A 9,172-nucleotide genomic window follows, 5' to 3' on the forward strand; every position below is an offset into this window, starting at 1 on the left:
GCACGGGAGCTGCTGAGCCTCACTCCCTCTTCCTTCCACCAGAGAGAAAGGGAGTGTTTTTCTGGGGAAGAAGAAGTTGAAAAAGTGCCCACAAGAAACGTGGGAACTGCCTTCATTTAACTCCAGTACTGGTGTTATTAGCCCTGAGGTTCACTCAGGGAGCCACCGAGGTCACCAGGAGGCAAACATCTCCTGATGTCCCACTCCCATCAGCCAGGTATTGAGCCATGTGCTGAGACAGCCAGGCTCTTGACTAGAGTGCTGGGGTTGGGAGAGTAACTGTGGAACTATGGTGGTCCATTCAGCATCTATTCCCTTCATCATTAGGCAATAGTACCCTTCCCTGTTCCTGGACAGGTGGTGCCAACCCAGGAAGAGTGAACAGCTGACCCATGATTCCCTTCCAGCCTAAAGATCAGCTCAGGATGGGTACGGGACCTGGGTTGAGCCAGTAAGAATCCTACTCTGGGATTTTTCTCTCTAAAATGGAGAGATTCTCAAATTTAAGGTGCACAGGAATTACTCAAGGGGTAGATTCTCAGTATCTCCTCCAGATACTCTGATGTGTCGATCCAAGAGGGGGACAGGTATCTGCTGCTACGGGTATTGATGGAACTACAAGGTCAGTACAACCACCCGGGGTGGGGAGAGCAGGGAAGCCTTCACTCAACCGTGTGTGATCCTGCCAACTGCCCCTGCCTTCCCACTGACTTTTTGGTGCTAGGGATTGAACCCAGGGCCTCCAACATGTCTCCTGTCCTATTGAGACAACCTCTTGCTTGGCAAATAGACCCCAGGTAGGATTTTCCTCTCTATGGACATGATATTTACACAGTGCCACCTTTGTACCAGACACTACTTGGTTTTTATATATTAACTCACTTAACTCTCACAACAGTTGAGTGAGGAGGGCTAACTCCTGCATATCCTGTAGGGCTCAGCTAGATGGGAACACTTTCCTGAGTCCCCAGGTTCAGTCAGGTACTCCTATCCTGGCTTTCACAGTCCCTTGCATCAAAGAATTTATTACACTATATTATGATTCACAGTTTTCTTATTTATATGCTGTCCTTCCAGAACATGAGTTCCTAGAGGGCAATGCTTCACTGATCTCTGGCCTGGTTCAGGGCCCAAAGCATGGCATAGCAGTGTAACCTCAGACAAAATATTAAACCTCTGTGGGTCTCAGTTTCCTAGTCTGCAGATTGTAAACAGTTTACACTTGTGCTGAAACAAAGTCAACACTCTGCAAATGCCCACTCACTGTTGGTGTCATTGTTCTGACCAAGGAAGATAGGGCAAGGCATTCTGGAAAGAGGAGCCTGTTTTAGGCTCAGGACCTGGTGGAAAGGCCAAGGGGTTCAAATGGAAGTAAGTAGTCTGGGTTCTTGTTGACACATGGGGAGGGTTCAAAGGTATGTGAAAGGAAAGGAACAAATGGGCAGAAACAGTAAGTTGGGACAGATTCTGAAAGACTGCTATGGTCCCTCAAAGGCCCATGTGTGCTGGACATGGTGGTACACATCTATAATCACGGTTACTAGGGAGACTGAGGCAGGAGAATCTCAAGTTCAAGGTCAGTCTTGGGAACTTAGTAAGAACTTGTTTCAAAATTAAAAAGAAACAAAAGGGCTGGGGAATGTAGCTCAGTGGTAGAGCACCCTGGGTTCAAATCCCTAGTACTGCCAAAATAAAAAGTCCATGTGTTAACGGTTTGGTGCCCAGAGTGGGAAGTGGTTCAAACTTTGGAAGGTGGGACCTTGCAGGAGGTCTTTAGATCATTGAAGGTGTGCCCACAAAAAGGAATCTGGGACCTGAATCCATCAGTTTTCCTCTCTTGCTTCCTGGCATGAGCTGAGCGGTCGGCTCCACCATGTTCTCCCTGCATGTCCTTGCTATCCTAAGTCCAAAGCAGTGGGATCACCCAATCTTGGACTGGAACCTTCAGAGAACTATGAGCTTAAGAAACCTTTACTAAGTTAATTGTCTAGGCATTTTGTTATAGTAATTTAAAAAACTGATTAATACAAATCCCTTGCAGTCAGGGAGCCACGGGAGCTGCACTTTGTTCTATAGGCAAGAGACCAAAGTGATCAGATTTGGGTGAAAACAATAAGTACAGATGAATAATTCAAAGTCTTATCTCTTTAGTATCAAACAGATAGTAGAGACACTATTACCTTGAATATACATAGAGTCCTTTTAGAGGGAAAAAAGTCTCAGGGACCCCGAGAGTACATCTGTGGATGGTTAGGGATCCCCAGACCTATTGGGGGAAACCCTGGAGCAGCTAGAAATACACCAAGACTTCAGGGAGTCAGCTCCATGAACAGCTGAACTAAACTTTTTTTTTCTGTTTTAATTTTTTTTTCAAGATACACATGACAGTAGAGTGTATTATTTATTTATTTATTTTTAATGTGGTGCTGGGTATTGAACCCAGGGCCTTGTGCATACAAGGCAAGCACTCTACCTACTGAGCAATATCCCTAGCCCTAGTAGAGTGTGTTTTGATATATCATACATACATGGAGTATAACTTCCCATTCTTGTGGTTGTACATGATGTGGAATTACACTGGTCGGGTATTCATATATAAACATAGGAAACTTAAATCCAATTCATTCCACTGTCTTTCCTGTTCCTATCCCTCCTCCCTTCCCCTTATTCTCCTCTGCCCAATCCAAAATTGCCCCATTCTTCCCTAGCTTCCCCCCCCAAAAACATTATGGATCAGCATCCAGATATCAGAGAAAACATTTGGCCTTTGTTTTCAGGAGATTGGCTTATTTCACTTAGCATGATATTCTCTAGTTCCATCCATTTACCAGCAAATGCCATAATTTCATTCTTTATAATTGAGTAATATTCCATTGTATGTATGTGTGTGTGTGTGTGTGTGTATGTGTATATATATATATATATATATATATATATATATATATATATATAAAACATTTTCTTCATCCATTCATCTGTTGAAAGGCACCTAAGTTGGTTCCATAGTTTGCTATTGTGAATTGAGCTCTATAAACATTGATGTGGCTGGTCACTATAGTATGCTGATTTTAAGTCCTTTGGGTATATGTAGAGGAGTGGGATAACTGGGTCAAATGGTGGTTCCATTCCAAGTTTTCTGAGGCTGAACTAAACCTTGAGAGAAGGATGGGCCTTGGGCAAGTAGTCAAAATAGGCAAAGAACACATGGTGGTAGGACATAGCAAGTCTCTACTAAGAGATTGGGGAGGAGTTGAAGAATATATGTATTAAAGAAGCAGTGGGGCTGGGGGAGGTTTCAGGGGCCATTGTGAAAGGCCTGTCATGCCAGTTTTGTTCTTAGCCCACATACATGGACAGACCTGAGTGTTGGTTATTTTAACTTATTTATTTGGAAACAATCACAAAATTACCAAAAAAAAAAAAAAAAAAGTAAGTAAAATACAAAGACCACCATTTTTGCCCTGAATTATGTTAAGAGTAAGTTAAAAACTAATACTCCATCACCCTCAAATACTTTAGTGTAGTGTTTATTTTTACAACCAAGAATACACAAAAAATGAGGAAATTATTATTGATACATTATTATCCTTATTATCTAAACCCTCAGATCTAATTTGAGTTTTGCCAAGTGTCTTTTATGTTTTTTGTAGTAAAATGATAGCATCAGGAATCACAGGTTGCCCTTCACTGTATCTCTAGTCTCTTTTAGACTAGAACAGTTCCTCAGACCTTCCTTGACTTTCATGATCTTAACATTTTAGAAAATGACAATTATTTTATTTTTTTTAAATAATTTATTTTATTTATTTGTATGTAGTGCTGAACCCAGGGCCTCTCACGTGCTAGGCAAGCGCTTTACTGCTGAGCCACAACCCCAGCCCAACAATTATTTTCTATAAACATGTTTTGGCAGAAATAACCTCAAAGTGATATATTCTCTTATTCAAGAGGCTTATGATTGTCATTTGTCCCATAACTAATGATGTTTGCTTTGATCAGTTGATTAGACTTGTGTCTACCAGACTTTTCCACCATAATATACTTTGTAATAAATATACTCGGGATAATTTGAACATCAAAATAAATACGTATTGGAATGAATTTCAATAAATCTTATAACTTTGATGTTTTCTTTATTTTTATTTTTGAAGACAGGGTCTCATTAAGGTGCCCAGGCTGGCCTTGAACTCTTTTTTTTAGAGAGAGAGAGAGAGAGAGAGAGAGAGAGCATTCTTTAATATTTATTTATTTTTCTAGTTTTCGGCGGACACAACATCTTTGTATGTGGTGCTGAGGATCGAACCTGGGCCGCACGCATGCCAGGCGAGCGCGCTACCGCTTGAGCCACATCCCCAGCCCCTGGCCTTGAACTCTTGATCCTCCTGCATCAGCCTCCCAAGTAGCTCAGATTATGGATTACCACCAATGTGCCCAGCTCAACTTTGAAGTTTTGCTAAGGGCTGGAATGCTGTTTCACATGGAACTTGTTCTTTTACAGTGCTGGGGATCTAACCCAGAGCCTCACACATACTAGGCAAACACTAACATTGAGCTGCATCCCCAGCCCTTGGAACTTTCAATTTACTTATTTATATCAATATAGACACATTACTTTCTACTTCATTTGCTGGTTGATAATCCATTACCTATTTTCTTTTTCTTTTTGGTACTGAGGATCAAATCCAGGAGTGCTTTACCACTGAGCTCCATGCCCAGGCCTTTTTATTTTGAGACAAGGTCTTGCTAAATTGCCAAGCTGGGCCTTGAACTTGTGATCCTCCTGCCTCAGCCTCCCAAGTTGCTGGGATTACTGGTGTGCACCACTGTGCATAGCTTGCTTGCTTGCTTGCTTATTTGTTTGTTTATTTATTTATTTAAATGCTCAGATTGTCCCTGGTTTGGCCAGTAGTTTTGTTTTTGATATGTCTTGGTCTCCATACTTCTTTATGCCCTTATTTTCTGGCACAAATGTTCCAGACTCATCTTGTGCTTTTCCTATTCTAGCTCTGGCATCTGTCAGTTCTCCAATGAGCCCCAAATTCTTTTTGAGGTACTGAAGATTGAATCCAGAGCCCTCATGCATACTAAGCACATGCTCAATCACTGAGCTACACCCCAGCCCCTCAGTTTATTCTACTGGAGAATGATATTTAGAAACCAAGATCTTGGCACAAGATGTGCTCATTGCTATTAGGCTGCTGCTGTTCCCAGGTCCTCTCAGTGAAAAAAGCTAAGGGATACATGTATGCACATGAACACATGCATATGTATGCACATATTTACATCTAATTGTTTTTATGTCCTGTGTGTATAAAACCATGATGTCACACTGACACCTCCAATTCCAATCCAACATCATAGGGTTCATTCTAGTTTTCCCTCCCTTGTCTGCCAGTGAGAAACCCCCTATTATCCTTTATTCATTAACTTACTGGACCAGTGTCCATGTATTTAACTGATCTCACCCCACTGCCATACCCATCCCTGCACAGATGTCCTGCCCACACATGATGGGGCCACCCAACTAGGGTTCTTACACCCATGCTTGGCTACTCTACTCCATATGGATATTCTCACCCAACCTGGGCTTTAACAGTCTGCACCTGTCCCACTCTGCAGGAAGTATCTTCACCCTGCTTTGACTAACACTACATGGCAGGCCATTCTCCCAAACCCACTCATAGGAACACGCTTCATCCTGCTTAGGTTCCAGAAATCTGCTCTGGGTCTTCACAGATCCCCACTCCCCTCTGAAGCACATACACCATGCCATGCCCACCTAAAGGCTTTAGGGCCAATCTGTTCAGGGAGAAGAACCCTACAAAGATTTTGGCTTTTTAGTAGGGAAAAGCTGACTGTGGTGTCAGAGATCACTTGGGTAGTCACTTGTTCCCAGGAGACTACCAGCTCTTATAAGGGAAGGGCCTCCCCATTTCCTGCACATAGTGTGTCACCAACCCATCCCCACAACTCCTTTTAAGTAGAGGTAAGGAAGAAGCCCCAGGAGGCCACATACTTCAACCATATACCCGGATGCTCATGCATTCAGATGGCAGAGAGCTGCCTTGCCCAAGAAAGCAGGCAGTTGCCCAGGTGATGGAATTTATGGCTTTGAGAGCTTGTCTGCCTTAAAATAGCTCTCTTGCTCAATCTAAAGTAGCAATTTATTCCTTCAGCTTTAAGACTGGGGTTTGCACTGCCTGGCCTGGGGAAGTGGGCAGAGTGGGAGAGGAAGGCAACATGGTAACACCAGCATTCTCTAATCCTGCTTTCTGTGGATCTTGGCAACAATCATCCCCCCCCCCCCCCGCCTTGGACCTATTTTCCCATCTCTGAGATCACAATTTTTAAGACCTTTCTAAGAACTTTTAAGGTCTCTCCATCACACAATTAGTTCAGGGCTGGTTCTGCTTCAGGACCCTTTCTGCAGAGGTACTGCACTAAACACTCATCTCAACCAGTTTATCCTGTCTCCCTGGGAAGTAGGTGAGAGTCTCCTTGCCACTCAGAGGACGATGAGATCTGAAGAGGCAAAGGGATTTCTCCCCAGTCACACAACTGTTAAAAATCCTAGGGCCAGAATTCAAACCAGTCTGACTTTGGGTTCCCAGCTGAAACTGCCCAGGTGTCAGAGCTGTGACTGAGGGCTAATTTTCCTTTTGTCAGAACAGTTCTGGTCCACTTGAGTGCCAAAAATACTGATGTTCCCAAGTATGGGGAGAACCATCTGGCAGGCAGAGTGGCTAGACTGAGGCTGTGTTTGGTGATGCTTCCCACAAGGACCCAGCACCAGCTGCAGGGAGATGTTGGCTTAACCTCCCTTTGTGCCTAGGACAGTAGTGCCCATGGGTACGACATGAGAAACCAGCTCTTGGGGGCAAGAACTGCCAGGGATGTCCTAGTCATAGCAAACCCACCAATTCTACAAATGCTGGTTTCCTTTAAGGTATCAGAAGGAGGGGCAGGAGAGAGGGTACTGAGAAGCTGCATGATACCATCCATTTGGCTGTAGAGTTCAAATTTCAAAGATCATAGAAACACGGACCTTTGCAGAGTCTCAGAACCTTGCATGTGAATGTTCTCAAGAACATTCTGTGGGGCTGGGGAGATAGCTCAGTTGGTACAGTGCTTGCCTTGCAGGCACAAGGCCCTGGGTTCAATCCTCAGCACCACAAAAGAAAGAAAAAAAAAAAAAAAGAACATTCTGTGGAACCTGAAGGTAATCCACAGTCAAAGCTAGGTGGAAAACCCCAAACACATGCCTTTCTGAAGAGTCACACCAGTCACCAATAAAATAAATTTAAAAATTTGTTTAGTTTTGAGTGTTCCAAAGCTGCTCAACCACGTTAGAAGATGACCTCAGAATACCTTTTGGAACACCTAGACTTCAGCTTTTACAAATGGGAATAGGACTGTCAAGAAGGAGGCAGCCAGCGAGGGGCAGAGCCTGTGCCAGAACTGTGTGCACTCCAGTACTGTCCTCCTCTGGGCCTGTCGTGAGAGAGAATTCATCCTCTCAAGGTGCAAAACCATCTGACATGAACTAGAACCTCTGAAATGCCATCTCAACATGCATACATTTTCTGTATGCAAAAGTTAAATGACTTGTTTAGTTTCCTATATACACCCAAGCTTAATTCCAGGCCAGCGTTTGTTAGATGAGTCTGTATAGGTCAGAAATGGATTCATAGTCAAATGATGCCAAATATTTTAAATATCAAGGACAGATGTAACATGACACAGGCTGCTGACAGATGTACCAAGGCACCCTTACTCTTTCAAATAAACGACTGCCTTAAAAAGGAACATAGTTTTAAAATTGTTGAGTTCTTCCCAAAACAAAAATGCTTCACATTGTGTTTCTAGTAAGACTTTAGTTCTTTGCAGATGCTGATGGGATGAGCAAGTTGTAGGGAGGGGAAAGGTCAGTGGGGAAGATGGAGGAGGCTGATGATCACTTTGGAATGCTGATTCAGTTTTCTATGCAAAAAAAAAAAAAAAAAAATAGGTTCCATTAAATAAATGTCAACAGAAAAATATTGCACATGAAAATACCTCACTGTTTTCATTTATCTTTACTTACTTGATAAAAACAAGATGAGACACAAAGTATTATTAACAGTACTGGAAAAATCTGTAATTCTACCCCACAAAGGGATTTCTTAACAGGGTTAGAAATACTTGGAAGGGCTGGGTATGGTGGTGCATGCCTGTAATCCCAGTGACTCAGGAGGCTGAGGCAGGAGGATAGCAAGTTCAAGGCCAGACTTAGCATTTGGCTGCAAATTAGCAAGACACTGTCTCAAAATAAAAATTAAAAATGGACAGGGCTGTAGCTCAATGGTAGATGTAGCTCAATACCCAATACCAAAAAACACTGCCCAAGAGTGGAGAAGAGACTTCCTGACCCACACACAGACCTGATCCCTACTGTTCCAGAACCCTATCCCCACCAGTTCCCGGTCTTGCAACGCTTGGCTGTAAACACAAGCTTCTGTCCCTTCAGGCCATGAGATGCTATGGCCTGACTTATTGTTTGGCAGCAGGGCACACTGCCTTATCTTTAGTGGGAGTTTTCACTTTTTCCTTCCTCTTGCTCTCTGGACCACTGCTGCTGGCCTGTCATCTCGGTCTCCCATTAGAAAACAGCATCTGTGCCTCACCCAGCAGTCAGAAAGCATCAAGAGAGCAGTTGGCATCCTGTTGGCTAACAATACCAAATACCAATGTCCTTACTTTCAGAATTCAGTGCTCAGGTGTGGCATCTTGTAGGAACTGCACCAGGAATTTTGAACAAGGTATCAATTCCTCTACCTCCATTTTCCAAAGAGATGAGATTAAACTACAGACTGATTCCACAAACAAAATGGGTGGGTCAAAGGATGGAGTTGCTAGAACAATGTTAATTAGGGATTACTTTCAATCAGCAACCACACTGAAGACCTACCATAAGCCAAGCATATGTGCACCTTCTGTGTTCATGACTGGAAAGAAATTTCATGCCCATTTTACAAAGTCAGGGAAAGAAGGCTCAGTGGGGAGAAATTTCCAATTTTGTTTGTGTTACTTTGTTTCTTTATCAATTTTTCTACTCTGTCTAAACTGTACTTGTTTGGTTCAAAGAGAATGCACAGGATTGGAATCCACTTGAGCTCAACCCTTCCAACTTCAG

Source organism: Marmota monax, unplaced genomic scaffold, assembly GCF_021218885.2.
Source record: "Marmota monax isolate L192 unplaced genomic scaffold, Marmota_monax_Labrador192_F-V1.1 WCK01_AAM20220418_F8-fsc00024, whole genome shotgun sequence".
Classification (NCBI taxonomy): domain Eukaryota; kingdom Metazoa; phylum Chordata; class Mammalia; order Rodentia; family Sciuridae; genus Marmota; species Marmota monax.